At 39.5% G+C, this 23,632-nt stretch overlaps 1 protein-coding gene across 1 annotated transcript in view; it reads left to right on the top strand.

Annotated features, from left to right (window-relative positions):
• Positions 1-23,632, top strand: part of LOC146600170 (estrogen-related receptor gamma-like) — a gene marked incomplete at its 3' end in the record, with an annotated part of 229,435 nt that overhangs the window by 112,706 nt on the left and 93,097 nt on the right. Inside the window, exon 2 of the mRNA XM_085326090.1 lies at positions 19,646-19,715. The remainder of the gene's footprint in view (positions 1-19,645; positions 19,716-23,632) is intronic.

Consider the following 23,632-nt stretch of genomic DNA (forward strand, 5'->3'; position numbering starts at 1 on the left):
TTTTTTTTTTTTTTTTTTAATGTAGTTGCCCTCTCTGGAAATCAGGATCGGAATCCAGGATGCTCAAATTAGGTGTTAGCGCATACAGATACTCTGCTGATGACTCTATTATTAGAATAAAGTAGGCCAGTATTTTTCTGTATCTGTTTCTTTCTGCTGCTTTTGTCTCTTTTTCTCTCACAGTTYGTATTCTCCATGTTTTTCTTCTCTTTAATTTCTCCCTTTAATTCATTTCTACCAAAGCCATGGGATCTTGGAGGGCTTTCTAAATAATTAGATCTTGCAACGTATTTGCAGTGTGTTCAAAACTGTATTGCATTTTCTTTTGTTATAGCCTCATTTTATCACTGTTCTAAAATGGTATGTTATTTGGGACATTCTTATCCAAAAGCATGCTTTATGCTGCCTGGCTGTAGTCAGTGTATCTTTAAATACATGTTTGCTACTAAGATTTTTTTTTCAATGAGTGAGTATTATATTATTGTTGTGATGCTCCTAGTTTTCTGCTTGTTTTCAGTTTCTAGTGGGAATGTTATCATATGCATTGCGTACATCCAAATATAACTTGTTTCATTCAGTAGATCAAAATGGAACAGAGGAGCCCCTCAAACAAACTTACTTCTGATTTTACTTTTTGTGTAAAAGTAGGAAGCAAAAATATTTCTTTGGAAGTCAAGGCATTTGTTCCAATTTGAGGAGAGAAAAAAAAAGGTGAATATCAGAATCAGGCCCTGGAATATTCATTTGATAAAACTATGTGATCTTATGATGTCGGCTGTGGAGAACRTATGATAGTAGATGCTCATGTCTGAGATAAGGATTCATAGTTAATCATTATAAGAAATAGGCTTATCACATCATAAACTCTAAGAAAGACCGTTTTCTTTTCCAAACATTTAAATTACTCAGTCATTTTATACACTAAAACCCGATTATAACTTACAGAGTATTTCAAAGTTATTTCCTTTAGGAACTATACATAGACCAATATTTTATCACTGAGTAGTTCATATTCTCAGCTGAAACACTTTTTTTTTTTTCTAAAAAAATAGGCTTTGAAGAATGTTCATTACAAGACGAGGCCATACAAATCCTTAATAACCAATAGCATACACATGTASAAGTGCACAAATATGTGTGTGGACACACACATACACTTTACATCATGTGAGGACAGGTCTGTAAACTCTTCCATGAAGTGCTTCTTCTTTACAGGAAAATGAAGTTGCATTTATTTGACCTATTCGAGGTCATTGCATTTCYAAAAATACACTGTCCGAACCAATAGAACAGTTTTTCAGATTATTCCTTTGGATTTTGTTTTCTGAACAGAAAGGTGTTTGTGCATCAGATCACGCTATTCTAGGGCATCAGATGATCACTGTAATTGTAGATAATGCAGTATCGAGTGTGTGTGTGTTTGGGGGGGGGGTTGTTTATAAATAAGAAGACCCAAAAGCTACCTATGAAACTAACACCATTATATGACTGCTTGCCAAGCTGAATGTTTCTACTTAGTGCTCGTCTATGCTTAGGGTCTCGCTATGTTTTTCACTATTGGGAATTAGTTGGATGGTATTTGGTAAAAGTTTTGTTCCCTAATCAATGCTTTATTATCTATGGGTTGCAAGGAGTTGAAAAGGAGGTTCTTGAGATGGAAAAAATCCTACTTTAATGGCCAAATGGCCAATTAAGAGAATTAGAGAACAAGATTTCAAAATCAGGAAAAGTTTTACATATCCTACTGCAGGCCCAGGGTCCCTATGTATGAAAAAATAAAGCAAGCTATTAAGAAAAAAANAAAAAAAAAAAAAAAAAAAGGAAAAAAGAAAGGACACCTAAAAGAACAAAGCGAAAAAGCAGTTGCACACCTTGTGCACTGTGTATCTTGCTGTGGAGCTTGAGCTGAGCTAAGAGTCTGGTGCTTCTCTTCTTGAAGAGAGTGTATGAATTAAAGTTTACAAAGATATTAAGATTTCCTAAGTAAAGTCATACTTGTCAATAGCTCCTCTTGTTGGATATTTAAAGTTCAAGTGCTTGTTTGCTTTAGTTAAGTGCTCTGAAGTGCTTCAAAGAACGTTGGCCCATTTGTATAAACAAATAGAGAAACTCACTGATAGTCTTCACAGTCAGTGTATTACCCAATATTTGGAAATCTTTCCTTGGTCTGAAAGGGATTTGCACCATCAACTTCTAATATATGTGAGTTTTGCAAATGAAGTATTATTTTAGAGTCTTTGATCAGGCATTGCCGATGTTCATGCACTATTTCTSTGTCGCACAGGGCCATGAAGAAATAGAGAGGCGATCAGTTAGTAGCTCAGAAGCATTTTTATCCAGAATATAAGTGTGAATTGAGGGCAGCAATAAGCTTGGAAGTCTGATTTTCTTTTGGATTTTTTGCAGTTCTAGAATTAATACTCATATTTCTCCCATATTTTTCTCCCATCTGCTCAACTATGCTAAATCAGGAATCTCTTTAGTTTTTAGCATCCAATGAAAATTGCAAAGAAAAAAAAATAAGTAAAGCTGAGCTGAATTTATTTGTCAGACTTCAAATATCTTTGAGGTCAGTGATGTCTTCCTGCCTCTTTCAGGGATCTAGTGCAGAGAGGCATGCAAACAAATACAAACGTGTTCTCAAATTTGGGGAAAATGCTGTTGAAATGCATATGCTCATTCACAGAAAAGCACCTACAATGTTAGGAAAGATTGTGAAGATATTTACATGCTTCCCACAGTGTCTCCTAGTCACCCTTATGACGACAGCTATAGCAATAGTGCTCTTCTGCAGCAACATGCTTTGGCCTACGGATGCTTTTGAGATACTCAAAGGTTAGGAATGTCATAAAGTTATTTACTGAAAGTTAGAAGAAGTCAGCAAGCCACATTCTCTTTTCTATTTATAAACAAGTGGGTAGTATTTGGAAGAATCCCTGGACATAACTTATCCACTAAGGTCAAAGCAGTTAATTCCAGAAGCAAAAGTAAACCAAACCATGCAACTACTCCCCAAAATGCAACATCATGGGAGCGCAGGGTTCTGTCCTAAAGCTAAAACAGCATCTGATAAAAAATAGTTTCTTCTTATAAATTTGATCTGCATGTGTTTTCTTTTACATTACTCAGGTAATGTCTGTGAAATTCAGAGGGTGTCATAAGCAAGTGGATTTAGTGGTCTTGCTAATTTAAACTGCATTTAATAAAACACAGGTTTGAGGTATCTTACAAATCAGTGGATGTGGCGTAGTTTGAAGATTGCTTTTGTCAAGTTTGATTAGCTCAAAGAGAAACCTTTTCTAAATATTGGCTGTGAGATTAATCAGATAGTGTAAAGCCTTGGATTCTTCCTCATCTGAGGAAAACAATATGTTATCTCATTCGGTKACAGGAAAAATATAACTTTTAAGGATTTAAAATTTATGTTTTAAAGATTTGACCAAATAAAAAACTTTCAGACTATTCTTTCTAAAATTGACTTGTAATTTCCATATTATACTTCACTTTTCATAACATATTCCCATATTACAAGCTAATAGTACCGACATCATTACAGTGAAGGATGTTCTCATTATTGACTCCATTCTCAATTAATTATAAGTTTGTCATGTTTTAATGAGTAGGATTAAACTTTCATATTCCAAATATGTCTCACGTTGCTTGCTTAGAAACTTTGAAGAAGATGGTTAAACCATTTCTGGGTGTGAGGAAAGAAAATATTGCCTAGTCACATTAGAAAGTGTTCAGTGTTTACAAACATTTGTAGACAATCGTTAGTGGCTCTSTGTTTTGGAATAATGTCAGAAGTTTTTCTTTAAAAGCCTTCTCTTTCACAAGCAGAAGTTCTTAACTAAAATAAATATTTCATTAATAATTCCGTATAATGTCATGTAGAATACTGGCTATCAAAAGGAAGAATAACACTATTGTATTTTGAGTGTACCCTGATTTTCACAGGCTGGTCCTTATTCCTCTTTTCTTCAATAAATCAAAAGATTTATTCCTTCTATAGCCTTATTTTTACGAATGAATGGATGTTGGTACCCTTACATAAATACCCTGTTTAAAACAACAACAACAACAAGGRAAACCCTGCCCTGCCTTTACTAGTGCAGATCAAATTATTTCTTAAAATACYCTTTCGCCCTCGCGCATGTAAAATACATAAACAGTGTGGATGCACTCTAGCTCTGTTGTTGCTGGAGTGTTCCCACTGACTTCAGTATAGTTGTTTTTTCCCCCAAATCTGTCAATAATTATTATTATATCTGGAAGCAGTACGTTCCTCTAAGTGTGTACTCCGTGTACGGAGGTACGGGGAGGTGGCGCTGCACTGGCTTGGTGGCTGTGTCAAGCACAGCAGGTTCTTACCAAAAGAAAATCCCTCATTAGACGTTTTTGCATTGGTTGTTCAGCGTGTATCAAATTAGAGCAATAACCTTCCAGCCTGAATAGCAATGTCAACTGATATTACAGTTTGGCTAAATACACGTGAGCGTAATTTGAAGGGGGTTGAACCACCACGTGCCTCTCCAGATACAAGCCTGAAGTTGTGGTGAATGGACTGGGTCTAGCGGCCGTCTGCACCCGGGACACGGCGCAGGAGGCCTGTTGGTTACTAACAGCACAGAGCCGCTTTTGGTGGCTGAGGTCTCAGGAGGACGTGGCCGTGCTTTCTCCTTGAGCAACTCGCTTTCCGGGCACCATCGCCTACCCTAGTGCTCGTTTGCCTTCTTCACAAAGTTGTGACGAGAAGCGTTACGGTGACCAGGGGAGTTTCCTTCTGTATGTGGCCACTGTAATTATCACGTAGGCRCCTTCATTTAGCAAGTCCCCGTGCATGTTTTACTGTTACAGGTATCTCATGTTTGGGTCTGTTGGGTTTGCATCTAGCTTTTCTGTAGTGATTTGATATTCTGAAGCCTAATCACAGCGTTAAACTTGTGCAAAACCTGCCTGATCTCAAGATCAAGCTTTGCACATCAGTTTAGCGTGGTGTGAATTTCTTCTCGTTGCGTGTTTGGGTGAAGGGGGTGTAACTCTGTTGTGGCTTTACACTACTTGAAAGTAATTTGGTAGTGTGGTGCGTGGCAGTGGAAGTTTCACACAATACCTCCCCATCACCCATCCTCACGCACATTTTGTACATGTATCATTGTTATCATCAGCATCCGTCTTTTCACTGATGATTTATTCGTCTCCAGGTCTCTGTCCCTTTATACAATACCAGATCTAAAATTACCTCTGCCTAGAGAGAAATGCTTGATCTCAAAGATTTAATACTGGTTTCAAGATTTTATTACCAATAACTAAATGTGAAATTGCTTTAAATTAACCAATAATTATTTAGAATGAAGTAGTTAGAATGAAGTAGGAAAGAGTTAAAAAAAAAAAAAAAAAAAAAAGGGGGGGGGGCCTTTCCCAGGCAACTAGACTCCCTCCTTTCAACAAAGCTGTTGCAGGAGGTTTCAATGGTATGAATAAATGTATTTCTTTTAACACTTTTGTTGTTTAAAATGCTATTGTTTCATCTGAGGTGTGAGGAGATGTGCTAACCTTGTCAATGTAGGTGCAGCAGAGCAGAAATGATAACTGTATATACGTTTTTTTAACAAAAATACAGGGAGAGAGAGAGAGTGCGCCTGTGTGTGTGTGAGTGTGTGTGTGTGTGTGTGTGTGTGTGTGTGTGTGAGAGAGAGAGAGAGAGAGAGAGAGAGACAACTTATTTAAATCCTGAATACAGTCAGACCTCATATGCATTGTTAAAAAAAGCCCTAAAGAATTGCATATGGATTAGGGGGATGAATATTCTATTATTTCAGTCTGTTCTGCTGATCTTCTTATTGTGACTTTGCGCTTCAGAAATCTGCCAGGAATTTGGCTTTGCTGTACTAGGCAGTAATTTTAAATGTGTATCAAGCACTTGATAGTGTATGATTTGCGTGCTGTTGCATTCCCATTCCCTAAATTTTCCACCAATTTATTACTTTTTTCATACTGTTTTAATATTTCAGGATGATGAATATATACAGCATCATTAAAGGTAAATAAAAAATGCATGAAATTAAAAAATGGAATATTAGATGTTTCTTTGCTGTAATCCCTAGGTCCAATAGGAATGAAATGTCTCTGTTCTGTCAAGTAATCCCTAAACATGATTAGGGACCTTGTAGTTTCCACATAGCCCACATAATATTTGTATCATATAAGCCTATTTATGTAAGGTTTGAGTAAAAGTTGTTATTAGAAGACCTATAAACCTATTTTACAATTCAAAAAGATATGCTTGCCTCTTAATCTCTCTACTTTTATTATTTTGCTGGAGTTGATGGCAATACGTCTTTAATTCATTTTGCAGAATTCTGTCACATCTTTTGGGTACTTATGTCGTGCATTAGCTGTCCCAGYGAAATGTATTTTTAAGACACAAGACCAAGTTCAACAGTTCACCTACTTCTGTAGCTTCTCTTCAAATCTGAGTTGGAAGGGACACGCAGTTCTTCCTARGTCTTTTCTTCAACATCCAGGTTTAATCTGATCCAGGGGTCAGGAGATGCAGGGATTGTTTTTCTGATGTGGGGGAAGGGGAGATGGAAGGGGAGAGAGGGCTTCATTTTCTCTATTTAAACCATGCAGCTTCTGGCAGCATCATGGAAAGTTTTAGAAATCAGCTTTTGATCTGACCAGCCAATAGTATGGCCTGAGGGAGAAAAAGCTAGATAGAAGGAAAATGCGAATAAACTTTTGAATGGCAAACAAATAAGAGACGGTAGCTGCTTCTAGCTCAATTTCGTTATTTCCTCTTGTGGCGCGGTTCTGCTGGGGTTGCAGTAACCTAAACGGTCCCACGCGCTCCAGCCTCTGAACGAGTCCGGCCATTCGCACCTGCTAGGCACCTTCCAAGGACCCAGCTTCACCCACTGGTTTCTGTAGGCTTCTCTCTGAGAAAGAGTGCTGAAGGTGTCTGCTTTCTGATGAAGGTGTCTGCTTTCTGATGAGTCTGTTGGTTTGGTGCTGAGGAGATCTCCCCGTTCCCAGCTTTCTGTAGGTATCCTGAGTTGTCTTTGGCCAGGAGGTTAATGGGCCGCTGCCTCAGTTTCTTGCCAAGCCAGTAGGGGTGCTGATAATCCCACCTTGTGTGTTGTTAGGCTAAATTCATTAATGTTTTGTGGYATTCCAATTCCATGGTAACCCAAGGAAAATCCATAAATAACTAAAATAAAAACAGTAATTTGCATACCTTTATAGTTCGACGAGGCATCCACTAGGAAAATACCTTCAAATGATGGTGGAGATCAGCTGTGATAATGCTGTATTTCACATGGCAATTTRAGGCTATAGTAATGTTGTGTTACCCACTTAAAAAAACCCTACAAAAATGCACCTGTATTGCTTCTATATTGTACTGAAATTTCACTTTTTATTTTATTTTCAGCTGCTAGGATGGCATTTGAGCAATAGCTCTATTCTTGTATTTATGAACTGTGAGAAGCAAAACTGCTCACTGCTGAGCCCAGGGATCCTCTTCCAGGAAAACTGAGATCAATAACTGTTATCAAGTCTACATTTATAGGGAGTGTTAAATGACCACAAAGTCCTGATGTTCGTCAATTAATATGGTGTACTTAAAACTGCACCGTTGGTTGCCCCCACCACCACCCTACTATAGTCAGAGATTTTGATCTTTGCTTTTGTTTTAAACACTTTCAGTTATTACTTGTTGAGGGTTTTTGTTGTTTGTTTTTTGTTTTTTTTTTAAAGCTGAAGATGCAGTAGTACGTTGGTGGCAGTAAATTAAAGGGAAGTGACGTTTTCCCTTGCCAACCTCCTCCTCCCTGCCAGCAGGGGAAGGTAGGAATGAGATGGTAATACTCGAGACTCATCTTATGCTCTAAATCAGAGAACTGCAAAAATAAGCAGTTTGGTGGTCATCAGCAGGACAGGTGCACACCTCAACTARAACTGAAAAATGAAAATCCAGCCTTATGTATTTCTGAAAATGAATCTGCAGATTCATTTTCGGATGTCTTTATTACCTCTGTTTAAGTGGAAAAACGGGATTTGGAAAAGAGAGCTTAATATAACAAAATAATATTATGCGTTCAATCCTTAAAATGAATGAATTATTTGGATACTTAATAGTGTAATGTCTTTGAATAATACTAGTACTTAAGATAGAAAAAATGATACTGTGAATGTGCTGTGTATGCCTCTTATGATATTTTTACCAGTTTTACGTTTATGGGAAGTAATATCATTGTTGCAAAGTTTCCAAATTGCTTTTTACACAAATTTGCAGAAATTGAATCTCTTCCTCGTTCTGAAATGAAATGTTGCCTTGGGAGGTTGGTATATTAGTATGAATCTGTGGAGACAATAAGCCAAATTGTGCTTACTGTTATCGTGTGTCCACTATTAGGAACTCCAAGAAGCTAAGTTAGGTTTAGGCTGCGATGCAACAAAGTAAATAAGCATGTGCCTAAGTGCAGTATATAAGCAGCAGCAGCAGAGAAGTCTCATGGGACCTCTTGTGCTTGAAGTTAAGCCCACGCCTGACTGCTTCCTTGGAGAGGAACTTAGCCCACTCTGTGGAGTGCAGGGTGCTGCAAAAATAATGGCAAATTATGCAAATTGCAAGTCTTGGGAGAGAACATCGCAAATCAATTTCAAGCTCAAAGAAAGTAATGTGAATACAGATTTCTGTAGGCCCTGTGAAGGCTTTAGAAGGCAGACTACCACGTGCTACAGGGCCTGCTTGGGCTGCTGTGGAGGTCTTGAGCAAATTCTGCTGACGTTAGTTGTCCCCTCGACGGGGGATCAAGGTTTTTTTGGTGATTTGCTAATGCTGGAATTCAACTTGTATAAAATCATTCATGTTCCTCATAGTGAATTACAGGTCTCAAGTCCGCACGGAGCGGGAGGGAGGTTGGCGCTAGCAGCTTGCCTTCGGCCAAGCCCTCATCTCGCTCCTTTGCAGACCTGCGTGGTGTCCTCTGCGTGGTGTCCGCGCGCGGCATCGCCCCCGCGGCCCCCTTCGCGGGCGGTTGGATGTCGCGGCCCCTGGCCCTGGYCCCCTCGCCCACGCGTCGCAGTGCACGGTTTTGGGTTCAGAATGGCAACTCCGGACATGCTCGCRCGTGTCTATGTGAATGGAAACTTTTGAACTCAAGTTGCAGAAGGTTCTTTGCTAGGTTATAGCTAGAAAACATTGTYTCTTTTTGACAAAGTTAGATATTTTCGATCTTAACAGTTAGGCTCTTTGTGCTAAAGCCAACATGTTAGCCTATTTCTGTATGCTGTAGGGCTCAATAGATGGATTTGTATTTCCACAGTTAAAATACCAGAAGGATGCTTGAATGGAAGAAGAGCACTTGTATGTATTTTATAGGTATCACAGGCATGCTGTACTTTATTCTTCCTCAGGATTGAACATATTTCTGATTAGAAAGTCAGCAGTCACTATTATCACCCTTTTCTTCTTAATTTCTTTCTAATCAGCCTTATTATAATGCGTATGAAGGATCTTGGAGTATTGGACTTAGATTCTTGAAAATGCTGGTGCTTCCTCATTATTTTTACTCTAATATTTCTACAGAAGCGAATTATCAGTTACAGTTAGTCTTTTTTTCCCCATGGCACAGTTGTAACAACTAAAATTAAGGGAGTTATGTTTACAGTCCCTCACACCACTCATTCTACTATGGACAAAGTTTGCTGTTTTCTCGTAGTAACCTTTACAATGCAACCGATAAACATTATTTCTGTTTTAATGACTCCCAAATAATGTCATATTTAAATGAAATGCAGTTTGCCTCAGCAGGGTTCTTTGAATTTATGAGCGTTTTTGTCCCATATCCTACAATAATGTGACAAATATTATTTGCATTTTTACTGTTTTCTTGAATACTTTTAAACACCCATTTTTAGGAGACTTCAGATTGCTTTTGAACATATTTGAATGCATTTTTAGCTATCACCGAGCTTAAAATAGGAACCCTTTTTTCAGCTTATCTTTATTAAACACCTGTAAAAATCAGTGGTATTTCTTTTTTCTTATAAAGCTTTCTTCCTTTAACGAATGCCAGAAATGCTGCACCGTTTATTCTAGTATGGGTTTCATTTCTTGGCGGTAATGGGCAGTAAATGGTCTAGTAATGCCTGCAGCATACACACAGACATTTGCCCACCAGCATGTCATAAATAGAAACTTGAAATTGTAATATAATGCATCCACTCTTTAACCATGATCAATTAAAATTTTTCATTCTTAGATAGATTTTTAAAAATAATATCCAGAATAGAGCTCTAGAAATGGATCATCCTGTACGAATGATCATGCATGCAATAAACTGGTCATGTAAGGAGTAGGTGGCCAGGCCTCACAGTGACCGATTAGTTATGTTTCCTTATCCCTTTTCTTTGAATAAAATTTCATTTTGTATTTTTTAAAACCATGGTTTTTTTTAGCTAAATGCATACTTATATAAATCTTACTATTCATCATTTTTTATAACCTAAAGGTGGACTAGCAGCTTAATCTTGCTGTTCTTAGAGGCAGATGGTCCAGTGATTTCACTGAGGTCCTCATCTTGGCTGGATAAAGCTTTCTGTTTTCTTTTGACGTGCGTTTTAGAATGAAAATTGTCTGATTCTTTTTACGGCACTGTTTCATGGGTGGAATCAAATAAAAAAATGAATTGAAATAGTTCTTATATCACTGTATAACCATRCTTAGACCTTTCTAACATTCACAAGTCAGTGGAAAATTTCTTTATTGTTGTCATGCTGCAAAAAAGTATTTCTGTGTACATTTTTGTATGCATTAAAAAGCAAACAAACAAACAAAAAAAAAAAAACCAAAAAGACCAGCAACCCCATGCAAAGTGTTCCAAATGAAACTGAAATATTTAAAGGAGGATTRTGGGCGCTGCGGTCTCCGTTTCAACACTCCGACAGGAGCCGGTTAAAATCAGAAGTCCTTAATGGAATAACCGTGAAGGGCGCAAGTCGAAACAAGAAGAGGCGACAAAAGTAAAAACGCTGCTAAAGGAGGGAGTGACGCGCTTGCATTGGGGGGCTTCGACCAAGCGCGAGCGCTCGCTTTGCGGGAGCGCTGTGGCGTGTTAGAGACGGGGAAGGTCTCCCAGCGCGGCTGGGAAGCGGGAAGGTCCGCGGCGCGCCGCTTGCCGCAGCTACTGCCTCTCTGATAAGATTGTAAGAGTTGCCAATATCAGTATTCAGGCTTGTAGCGTGTCACAGTGCTTTCATGTGAACTGAACTGAACTGTCTCTTCGCGCTCCCTCCCTCCCTTTCTCTCGCTCTCGTTCCCTGCGCTCATCGCATTGAAGTCAGGGGAAAGAAAAAAGATTTGAGGATCGCCCAATTTGTTCTGACATAAAGAGATGTTTAGCTCTGTGAAAGGTGGTGGAGGCAGAGTGCCTGACTGACATTTCAACAGTGTGTCTGCGGGGATTGCTCACTTCGTGTCCCTTCATATTCCTGCGGTGTCCTGCGCGAGTGCTCTTGTCTAATCTTCGCAGCGAGAACGCCAGCAGTCCCTTGGGCTTCGGTGCTCAACACCTTGTTAGACGGGGCTGCTTATGGCGCCGTAGCTGCTGCTTTTTCTTTTTTTCTTTCTTTCTTTTTTTCCCCCCTCACTCGCTTTTGCTGTAATGTTTCAGGATTGTTTAAAGTCTAAATAATCTTTTTTCCAAGGGGTTCACTACGATAATGCTGTGTTTCTCCTAGTCACCTTGCTCTTCTCTTGGTAAATACTAAATTTGGATAGTATCAGGTAGAGCCACAAGGAAGAGAAGGAAACGAAAGGCCTTGCTAAGTCAAGGCTTAAGCAGCATTCCCTGGCTTTGTTTTGAAATGAAGCTGCATTGACCTGCTTTGGCTGGTGTAGAGAACAGAGTAGCGAAAACACTCATTGAACAACCAACAGGAGGTATAACACGTTGGTAATAAAAGGTAAGACGGTGCCTGATCTGTAATGCCGAACTCGGTACCAGGGGCTGCAGAGAAGTTTAGTTGTTTAGGGTTTGTTTGCTTTTACGATTCTGGCCACGATGAGATGYGTTCTAGCATGCCACATCCTGTTACATCACGTCAGGTTAGCCTGGGATGCTGCATAACGCCGAGAACATGAATTAATGAGAGCTAATGCGCACCTCTTATTACTGGAGCTTTATCAGGTACCTTGTTAGCCACYGTTACTACCCAGATTCAGTCTTTCTAAAGCAAATCAGATATTAAAGATCTATGTATTCATTTTTTCAGCAGATAAAAATGTTATTTTTTATTAGCCTTCTTGAAATACATTAATTAATGGATGCAGTTTAATCCTTGTTAAGATATTAAATATAATCCATGCTCTGTTTCTGCACTTAGGCTTCTTCATTACTTCTTTTAAAGGCACATCTTTTCTTCTGRTATCACTGAATTTATTGCTAGTGACAAATAGCAGGATAGTGGTGTCCTCTCTGCTTCCTGCAGGTTTGGCATCCTAATGCTATTATCCTAGAAACATGTTGCACCAATTCTATACTGTATACTCGCTTGTGAGGGGTTGCCACCATTCAGATTTCCCCTCAATTTAAATTTGGAATARATTTCTCTCAATACATGCATCATTCTGAGGTGGAGTAGTCTGTCTTTCTCTGGTTGAAAGATTTCTTATGTAAGCTCATATTCTTGGACAAATTTTTCAAAATTGGATGCCTAAAGCTGAACCACCAGCTGTTCCCTGCCATCCCCAAAGAAGTGCAAAGACAGCTAATGCAAAAACACTGTTGGTGCACAAGATTTGCTTCAGCCAGAGGACAGGGAAATGAGACCTCTGCAAATGGGCACCCCCAGCTCCTCTCCACCTTATCAGATGTGAGGGTTTGAGTTGCTGAGGTCAAGGGGTGAGGGGTGGTTAATGAACAGATTTCCTTGTTTTGATTTGCTCCGGTTTCTTCCTTTGATTCCGAGAGAACCTGACTTGCTTCGCCATGACTCTGCTCGTGTGTCAGGAAGAAGTAGATGTGCTATGKGATGCGCCGTTTGCAAGGAGCCAGCGAGGAGGCGCTAGACTGAACTAGCAGATATTAAAACAAACTTTTCTTCCTTTCTGTAGCACCTATAACATTTGTATAAGCATCTATATAAACTTGTATTTTATGTTAGCAACTGGTCCCAATTAGGAAATGTGGTATAGTAGCAGATCTCACCGCATTTTTGCGCAGGGTMCAAGTTAGAAGATCAAACTCCAGTTCTCAGAAATTACAATACCAAGGAATTAACTAGTAAGCTTTTTGCTGTARGTAAGGGCCAGAATTCATCAGAGGGTATTAAAAGGCAGTTTGGTGTATTGTGGGCCCTCAAAAAAAGACCAACTCATCCGTAAAGATCAGATCTCTTTACTTATTAGCCAGCATGACTAATAACTGGGCCCATGCCGCAGCAGATGTAATTGATGTCTGGATCACATCTATGTAAGAGCTGCTGTCGTGGTTCGTTCTCATTTCAATGTGTTTGTCTTCATTTTGCCCGCGAGTTGGAGTCAGCGTGAGCAATCATTCGCGTCCCTGAAGATGCACATGAAGGGATCRCAGTGCCTGGCATTTTCCTTGGGAGACTCTCGCTGGCGTGCTCAGGCCCAGGCAGCCTGGTCCGGTCAGCTGCTGGAGTTGTCACGGTTGGCGGGGTAGGTACCGTGCAAATGAAGTGGAGAGGAGACTCTTCCGCCCTTCTCTGGGGCGGACCCAGACGGATGGAGGGAGCATCCGTAGCCTGGGGCATTCACAAAGAGATTCCCGGGAAGCAGTGCCAGTCGTGCCCGCTTTAATCGCTCAGTTGTCCCAAACTTCTGCAGACGTTTCACTGAACGGAAACATGCTGGCAAAATATCTTCGTGCTTCAGGCTGTGGTTCAACAGAGTATGCGATATATATCCAATTTAAACGTGTGCATAGCCCAGGAGATGCTAGTGGACTACTTGTGAGTAAGGTTATGCGTGTTTAGTGATTTACTGAATTAAATACCAAGCAAAAACTGTGAAGTTTGCTCATCAGCAAACAAGTCTCCAGCACATGTTAAATTTTCGGAAGTACACACAGGAAAATGCGTGTTTGTAGGCAAACGTGTGTTCMTGTATGTCTGCAGACTTCCTCTCTCCCTGTTTGCTTTTGTGAATATACACACACAAATTACTATATATTTCTTCTATATAAAGAATATAGTCGTTTTACAAGAATGCAGCAGTACAAGTGGAGAGTGCCTACACCATTAACACACGTTACTTCTTTCTAAACAGTTAGTTACTGATGTTAACRTTTCAAGCTAACCACTTTGCGTTAATTTAAAAATTGACTTAAAGTACAGTAAATGACTCAATGACTCATTAAATCAATTTGAGAATTGACTTAAAGTGACTCATTAGATTAAGCCATGGAAGGACACCCAATAAAAAGAAGAAATTCAGCAAGTTCTAGGTTTATATCCTGATTTATTTTGGTGAGAACTAAAATGGACTGATTACCAAAAGTAGACACAAGGACATGTATCTGAATATTACACAATGCCACGATAAAGCAAATGACCAAGTATCAGGGAAATATTTCTTTGATTTCTTATCAGTAAGTAAGGTTTACAATAATGCTCTAGCTGTGACATGATTAGTAGCATACCTAGATACTATTAATTTACCCATATTGAGTAACTGTTCTGTATGTGCCCAGATTTGTTGAACATAATGTGTATATGTTAAACAGTTTTCTATGGTATTTAGAAATTGACATTTCAAAGAGTGTAATAGCATAATGAAATGTAAACTGAAAACAGGAATGAGTTAATTAGACTAATGATCCCTTGACTCCTTTATTAGCCAGCTCTTTAGAAATTGGGATTAGCTTTGTTTTCTCTGCTGAATAAAGACAGGAAGGATGATGTTGATTCTAGTAAATGACAGCACCAGAAGAAATGATTGTTTTCCTGTTCGTTATAGATTTCATCATTTAAGATAAAAATTTAGCTTTCCTGCACGCATACCTAATTTTATTATGCTTTGAGTTCAGCTCAGACTGGAAGAGAGAAATTGGGGAAGTAGTTCAGGAATGCCTGCTGATTTCACATGTCAGTGATGATTGTAAAAATGATCCACCCTATTCTATGTCACTTTTGGATTTAATAATATAGAACTGGGTTTGAATCAAAGAGAAGCCTTTAGAAAAGGCAAGCTAGACAACTTTTAGGTATTGAACATTTTATTTGTCCTCTAGAAAAGGCTGTGATTTACACATCTCTCTTGCTTTTAAGGGTTATCAAAGAAGCACAAGAATTATCTTTGTGGTGGTTTAAAGCAAGCATATGCAGAGTAACAAAATTGTTTTTACAACAAATAAGAGGATGCATAAGACAGTAGCTGTTAGTGAAAAACATCATTAAAACTTTGTGCAATTCCAGACCTTGCTCTCAGGAGTCACACAGGCCAAAGAAAACCTTAAATAAAGTGCTGAATTATAGGCAGGAAAAAGAAAAACAAGATTTAAATTGGTAGAGAATTAGTGATGATTCACTAGGCTAATTTCTGCCCTCTTTACTCTCRTGTAACTGTTTTGCAGTAAGTGGAATTGTACAGGTATAACAGAGGGCAAAACTGGAACCGCTGACAACCAGCTTTTAAGTTATGTTTCTTTCTGGTAGATCTTTATCCTGCAAACTAATGAGTTCCTCAGCTTCCTCTGAAATCTATAGGTATAGAGGGCACCCAGCGCCTTGCAGGATCAGCTCTTTAACAAATGCCTGAAGAATGCAGAATTTATCACACAAATGAGGCGATGGAAAGGAGGTGGCAGCAGCTGACTTATGAAGCTTTTTACTTATAAGCAGGATTCATTTACTATCCCACACGCCCTCATTAAGCATTCTTTGAACACCGCGATGAAGTAGAACTAATAATATCATTTGTTTATAGTTTAGGCTTCTTAGCTTTCGAGAGCGCTGCTTCGAAGCRCGGTAGCCTGGGGCTTGGGGTTGGCGGCACAGCACCCAACACTGGTGTCGACTGGGGCCCGTTGGGCGATTTTAGGGGCTGCTCAGAGGCTCTCTAGTATGAGAGTCACCTGATGCTTAGTTTTCCCGTGCTCCTGGTAGTCCGGGCAGCCTGAGCGTCGCCCGGGGAAGAGCCGAGCACCGCTATAGTCCAGCACCGCGCCTGACCTTGCAGCTCAGTCTTAATTTGCAGTAGTGGAATTAAAATTTCCCATTCTTTTGCATTGTCATGCCTCACGTTGATAAGCACAAAGAAATGTAAATAAAAAAGACCTATTTCACAACCCTAGCTACAACCTTTTTGTTTTATGACAAAAGACAGTTAATTAGCATACTAGCAGTAAGCAGCCTTCCCAAACTCCTGCTAATTATGCATTCTGTTGACCGTGACTCCAGTCATAAGGTAATTGGCTTGCAGCAACATGACATTTCAAATCATCTCTTGAAATTACATCAAAAAGCCGGCCTGTTTTGTTTTGATAGGGGAACAATCAATTTGATAAGTGGTAACACAGCTCATTGTTTCACATTAATTAGACTAATTGCAGCATGTTAGCCTCTGCAGCAGGCAGAACTTGGAGGAGACAAAGGCTGCGGCCTTTAGCATGCAGCGCATGCCGCCGTTCCGCTCGCTTGCGCAGGCTGCGGGCAGAAAACAGAGTTGTTAGAATTCAGCCTTGCGGGAGGCTGGGTGTTAACAGTGGTTTGATGTGTTATGCTTAATCCACTGGCTTTCAATTATAAGATCCAGGTTCAAAAAATCCCGGGAGGGGAGGGGGCGGTGGTGGGCGGAGGGGGGGAAGCCGTTTCGGGAGTAAGGACGCCGAAGTTCCCTTCCCGGCGATCTTGGGCTTTCCCTCTCCTCAAGGGCGAAGCCCTTTGCGGGATCCCTCAGAAGCTCGCAGGCTGCTTGGCCGTGCTTTGAGAAGGTCTCATCCCCCCCCCCGCCCTGCTTTTCCTGCTCGTGTTTGTGGCTCGCTATACCTTGGGTTGAATCGTTCTCTTTTAACTTTTATGCTCACTTAGGCATAACGTTAAAAATTACTTAGAGGATGGATTACCGAAGGCAGCTAGTGTGGACGCATATCCCACCCACACGTTTCTAATTTAGAGCATCTTYGCCTGCTGTTGAGATTACCAGTTGTACTTAGCTCTCTGGTGATTTTTATGATCCAGCTCTGTCGTCGGTAGATTGATGTGACCAAATGGATTTCACTGGTGACCTGATTGAAACGTAACCCGAAGTTTTAAGAGATGCAAAGTTTCTGGGGTTAGCTCAGTCCACAGGCTTGGCATTCGCAGCTTGGCACAGCATTTCTCGCACGCCAAACCCAGCACTGGGCGGGTGGATCTGCCAAACCTGTATTCTTTGACAGACACATTGCAAAATACGTTGGATAGATGCAGTTGTAGTTAGGAACTTCTCAAAAACTCCCCTGAAAAGCGTCGGAGACTCGATTCCAAAATTGTGTAAAGGTAATGAAGAGCAAGAAAGGTACTGCCCAAAGCCAGATTTGACTTCCATTCTCCACCTCTGTGGCTACCTGTGTTCAAACTGAAGGAGCTACCCCACAATTTATYGAGTGCCGGCATTTCAGCTCTTTTACGTCTATGAAACAGAAAGTATCCTAAAAAAAATAAATAAAAAAGAGATGAGTTGGGGGGAAGAATCATTGCTAATAATCTTGGAACTGATTGCACAAAAGCTGCAATTCTTCAGTTCTTCAGAATTCTTTCTACATGGAAAGTAAGACTTTTTTTAAGTGAGGCCAGGAGATGTAGATGCACATTTCTACAACTTATTGGGAACAGGGCACAGAATTCACTTACACATTTTTGTTCCCATTATCCCCCTTGATCATTGACTGATTAGATAGTAAAAACTCAGGGGTAGAGATTTTTAGTTAAATTCTGCCTGTAATCTGTGTTTAGAGAAGTGTACTTTCATTTAAATCGAAAGGTCTGTTTCAACAGCTTAACATTATCCTTGCTAGTTGAAGCTATATTTTTATTAGTTTTGCTTATGCTTTATGTTGGCCCCTTAGCAAGTGGTCATAAACTGTGTTTTAAATCCAGCTACCAGTGACTTCATGCTGCTGATTTATTTCTATCATTTACTGGCAAGAATTTAAAATTTAAAAACGTATTCTAAGCAGTTCCTTCCTCTCTACCTCCTCTCTCCTGTTCCTCACTTTTCTTTTCCCCCTCCATCAGTGTTTGAATCGTCTTTCTTTGGGCGTAACGTTTTCCCTGGGTTAGTTATGTAACTATCCTAATGTGCTGCTTTTACTAAAAAGTCCTGGGTCTGTGCAGGAGGTAAATTAGGAAGAAGCCCAAGACCGAAGCCTTTTAGCATTCAGTTTCAGTGCTGGTTCCACTTGCCTGAGCACAAGCTGGAAACGGCGTTGTTAGGATTCAAGCCTGCACCCTTGCTGTCACTGCTGGTTCTTGTGTAGTCAAGTTCCTGCTTGGAGCAGAGCAAATCTTTGCTCAGTTAAGCGAGCGTCAGTCACAGGCGAGCTTGGCTGCCAGCCCGGGCTCGTTAGACTTTTCCGTGCTACACCTGAATGAGGTATTGACGAGACACTGCTACCTAAACAGCGTCAAGAAACACTAGATTAAAAATATATATATAATTAAATTGTCATGGGGTATGACAGAATAATTTTAAGAATATAACTTGCACTTCCAAGGCTCCGCTGGAATGCCGATAGTCAGGATCCTGCCTTGCCCGTTTGCTGCAGATAGATCATGTATGATCTTGTTTAAATACCTTTCTCTGTTTTCTTGAAATCCAAGACTAAAAGGTAATGCTGACTTCTGAGTGAGAAATGGGGACATAGGCAAATCACAGTTCAGCAAGCTGAAACGTAATGATGTGATCCTGCAAGGTGCCGAGCGCTTTCAGAGGTGCTAAATTGCTGATTTCAGCTTACATCAAATGYGGGCACTTAGCTACTTGTAGGATTGTGCTTTCAAGTCCCTTAGTTATTATCCAGTCAAGCAAAATCTTTAAAAAAAATGTAAAAAAAGAATAGTGAGAAATAAAGTTACAAAGTTTTGGGTTGCATAAAGACACTGACAGTGGGTATTTTGCACAGAGCGGAGAATAAAGGAAAATCAGAGACAGAGGCAAAAGAGATAAAATAGGCATAGTTTTTAAATAGGAATGGCTGGCAGAGCTATTAATCACGCGAGTCTTTGAGCTCTAAGGGTTATGTAAGTGGAGCTAATACTAAAGAAAAGAGATACTTTGCAGGTACTTTGAAATACACTATTAAAAGCCCCAAGCAAAATTAAAAGGAGATAATGTCTGAACAGATTAATGACATAATAATAATTAAAAAATACAAAACAAAAAACAAAGCCCAGGTATCTTTAGAAATTCAACCCCCCCTCCCCCATTAGAACTGCTGTTTTATATAGGCTAATATTTTATAACCAATGGTACAAGCRGCTGGTTTTGTTATATAGTCTCAGCTATGAGATTTGACTCTGATCTCATTTACGCTAGTGCAAATAAATAAAAAATAATGCTGTTTCTCTAGTTATATGCTATAACTGTGACCAAAATACGGACTCTGTTAGACTCCATGTTTTTTAACAGGAAATTTCACAGTGCCTCTGAAGTTGGTTGGAACAGGGAGAGAAAGATACATTTTTCGTTGCTGTCTAAGGTAGGCCAAAGCTTTCTCTTTCCAGGCTGCCAGACTGAACTGGGAATTGATACAGGTAGAAGCTGTTTCTGCGAAGAGAAACCAAACATTTGAAAGTATAAGAAAAATGCTTTAGACATAACTGTCATTATTGTGTGGGTTTTTTTTTCAAAATTTGCATCATCATCTTTCAAATGATGTCGTCGTCTTAGTTGTTTCAGGAGGAACTGAACACAGGTTTAGAAATCAGCAAAGAGGAATGATCTTCCCGGTACATGGGATCATGTATTTTTTAAAGRCCTTTTCCTGTTGTTTTTTTGAGCTTCCATCCCTAATACACAATCATACATGTTTAGTGAGAGAAAACACGCCTAAATGCTGAACTGACCTGGACTTGTGAACCAGCCGTGGAATTCAGTGAAGGCTTTATAAGCTATAAATCAGCGCAAAATTTAGCTCATACTGCATTCTCATTGGAAATGGGTTATATGATAATTTATGTTGAGCTGATCATAACTAAGCACTTCACAGTAGTGTCCTTCAAAAATACTAATCAAGATTGTCTTTCTCCACCTCTCTTGGTGCATTTTCAGGAGGTTTATTTGCATGTCAATCTGCACCTGCTATTAAAATTACTCCACTGAAACAAGCACAACTTGACTACATGCATGTTTTACACCAATGTAATGTCAGATCAGTCTTTGCATTCATTTTTGGTTTGTGCTCGTGTAAGAATTAGGCCCCTATTTCTTCTAAGCCCTGAAAACACTGCTAGTTACAGGTGCCTGTCAGATCTGTTTTCCAGGTTCGTCGTGCGCTTTGCAATGAATGTGCAGTGAACAAAATGGCAAAGAAACTGTTGAGCCTATGAAAATCACAGAGTTTGTGCAAGTTCCACTTTAAAATCTTTGTTAAAAACTCTTTCTAAGTGTGTTTGACAGTTGCTTTTAGGTGTGTATTTTCTCTTGAGGTTTTGCCCTGTTTATTGCATAGTAAACAATGAAGGAGCTCTAAAGAGGTATCACAAGCAGCAAATGCCAGCTGAGTCCTCTCCCGGGCAAACTTGCCAAAAGCTCTTTAAATCAAGGACTGGCTTATTTTACAGTATTTACGGAAGGCCTAATATAATGGGGTTCTGGTCTGCAGAGAAGATGCAGGGTTGTTACCTAATTCTTTGATGGTAATAAACTGTTTCCCATATAAATACATATAATTAAGATGAAAAGGATGGGGAGAGGTGTGGTGTAAAGAGTGGGTGTGTGATTCCTTTTTTGGTTTTCATAGTTAAAGGATTTTGTGATGAAGTGGCACATGATTAGACTCCTGGTAGCATTGTAGAAAGGATAAAGAAGACTCTAGTTTTTGAATAGGTTTTGAAGAAGTATCTTGCACAGAAAGAAAAGGATGATAAAAAGTGGAACGAAGTTCACRCACTGTGACCACAGGGGGATGAATCCAGAAGCCTATTTCAGTATATTTTTAGTTAGACTAAAAGTTTAACTAATCATGCAAGTTTGCTACAGGTGAAGCATGGCAACGAAGATGTAGGCAGTTTTTATGCCATGGTAGAGACTTTGTAAAGTCTGTCTTTTATGCCATGGTAGAGACTTGCAGGTGGAAGTGTTTGAATTTGTTGAGCGGTTGAAGTGGAGGAATAAGAAAACTTAGGTACAGAAAATATACTCAGAAAAAGGTAATTTTGGCTGCAGCAGATTAAATGAGCTAGGGGAAGCTCAGACAACCGTTATGGAGACTGTGAAGGTAGAGATGTTAGTTCTTTGGCAGACCATTCATAGCTTGCTCCATGTGCAAGTATCAGGAGGCATTCAGTGTGTTTGCACCTGGATCCCTCTAAAGCAGCAGCCAGTATGAGCTTCAGGTTTCATAACAGTCTCATAAAGTTAATGGAGATATTTCCACAAAACATTCATCCTCTCTTCCACCATTTGATACATGTAAATACACGTGTGTGGGGTGGGGTGGGAGGTGTTGTGTTTGGTTGGTTTTTTTCCCCTGCCAGTAAAGGCTGGAAGTTGAGGTTCAGGTATTTCCAAACTCTCTCTTCCTTCCTACCAGCCATTTCTGGCTTTGTTCCAACGAAAGTTGATGACAGGTTTTCAGTTGGTCACTTAATTGTGTATGTCCATTGTTTTTTATGACTTCCAAATTCATAATTTTGTGTGCTTAGGGGCTTTTGTGACAAGGTGCTAATAGGTTCCTAGCTGGGCAAACACCTGTGTCAGAAAGTGTTAAGTTTTCATACTGCCCCTTATTTTTCCTGCTCTGGCTGCTATTAGCTTGCATATACCTTTCTTCCAACCCCCCTCAATGTACTTTTATTGTATTTTGAAGAATTAATATTTATATATTGTCCTATTTTTGCAGATAAGCACTARGTTTAAAGTGTTATCCAATATAGTCACACGTGCAAAGAAAGCTATTATTTTCAATACAGATAGAGCTTACGAGTTTCAGATGAGAACTCTGCTTGGACATTTAATTGAGAAACAAGAAATCTAGGAGATGGGAAAAAAATATTCTGTCCAGACCTGTGTGCTAGTTGCAGTGATGAGTATCTTTGCTTCTGAAAAAGACAACTAGCCTTTCTGTTTATTTTGCTTATATTTCCCCTAACAGAAGTTATTTCTTGAAAGATAATGTCTTTGAGGTGATAATATTGGTTCTTTGTCTTACACCTATGCAATAATTTAGCTCTTTATTCAAATCCAATCCTGGACAAAATCTGTTGCAGATTTTGGTCTTAGAGCATTACCAGCAAGTAAATCCTGTTTATGTAGTTAACTATCCAAGACTGTTACATAACATGCTGCTGTGCTTTGTTCTAAGGCGCTGTTTCTGCAGCATGGCTGTCATCGGCTCCTTTAATGGAAAATTATTAGGCCTCACTATGCTTCCTGGTCTACTTTTGCACATTGCTTCGCCTCTGCCCTTCTCAAAAGTTAAAGATGTAGCTGGTGAACTCCTATAGCAGGTGGGAAACAGAAAGGTATGGCAGGTTTGAGGTCATCTTAAAAAAAAAAAAAGGAAAAAAAAAACAGATTTAGAAATGTATTTAGTTAACAGATCTTCTGAAACTGAAAACATATGAGTGCAACAAAGACCTTAACTTTAAAATCTGGAAGACAGGATATGAAGGCTAAAGGGCTTCTTGAAACCAGTAGAATGCACCCTGGCATTGGTCTTCCAGATTGCTCTTGTCTCCTGGTTTATACAGCTGTGTATGGGAGAAAGATGGCCAATGATAGTAGAACAGAATATACGAGACTTTTATGACCCAAATGTGCATCTGAAATATAGACCAGACTAGATTCRAAGTCTGTTTTCTGTTGTGGAATCTGCCTTTAATACAGGAGTGCAGTATTTTTCTTCGTGTTCTGAAGACAAAGACTATATCATGCTACAAAAAGCGATGATATCTAAGCCTATATAAATATATCTATTCTTTCTCAATCCTTTATCCAGCAGATTAGCAGAAACTATACTATATGAGWTCATCCTTTCCAATTGATAGACATGATTCATGATTTTGTTTTAACTGATATATAGCCATTTTTCCTAAAAGGAAATTGTCCCGATACCTTAAAAAACAAATCTGTCCATGATGAGCGTTTGTCTGGTGATGATGTATTGAAGCATTTAGTTTCACTCTGTACAAGGAGGAAAAGATAGAATTTTTGTTGTAACTTCGTCTCCCCTCCCCCCCCCCGCCTTTGCTATAACATTATTTCATTGGAGAATGGTCTTTTGATTCAGCAGTATATTATAAAGCTTGCCCACTTAAAAGCCTTCAATTTACCCCTGCATAATCACAATGCCAATGCACTAGGAGTTCATTCTAACACGTGGGCTGAATTGCAAGCTGTGCCCTGCTTGTGTCGCCGGGAGAGCAGCTGCCAAGGCATCGTTGAGATTTTAGG

This window comes from Rhea americana, unplaced genomic scaffold (genome assembly GCF_003343005.1).
Source record: "Rhea americana isolate MKP2758 unplaced genomic scaffold, rheAme1 scaffold_127, whole genome shotgun sequence".
Taxonomy (NCBI): Eukaryota; Metazoa; Chordata; class Aves; order Rheiformes; family Rheidae; genus Rhea; species Rhea americana.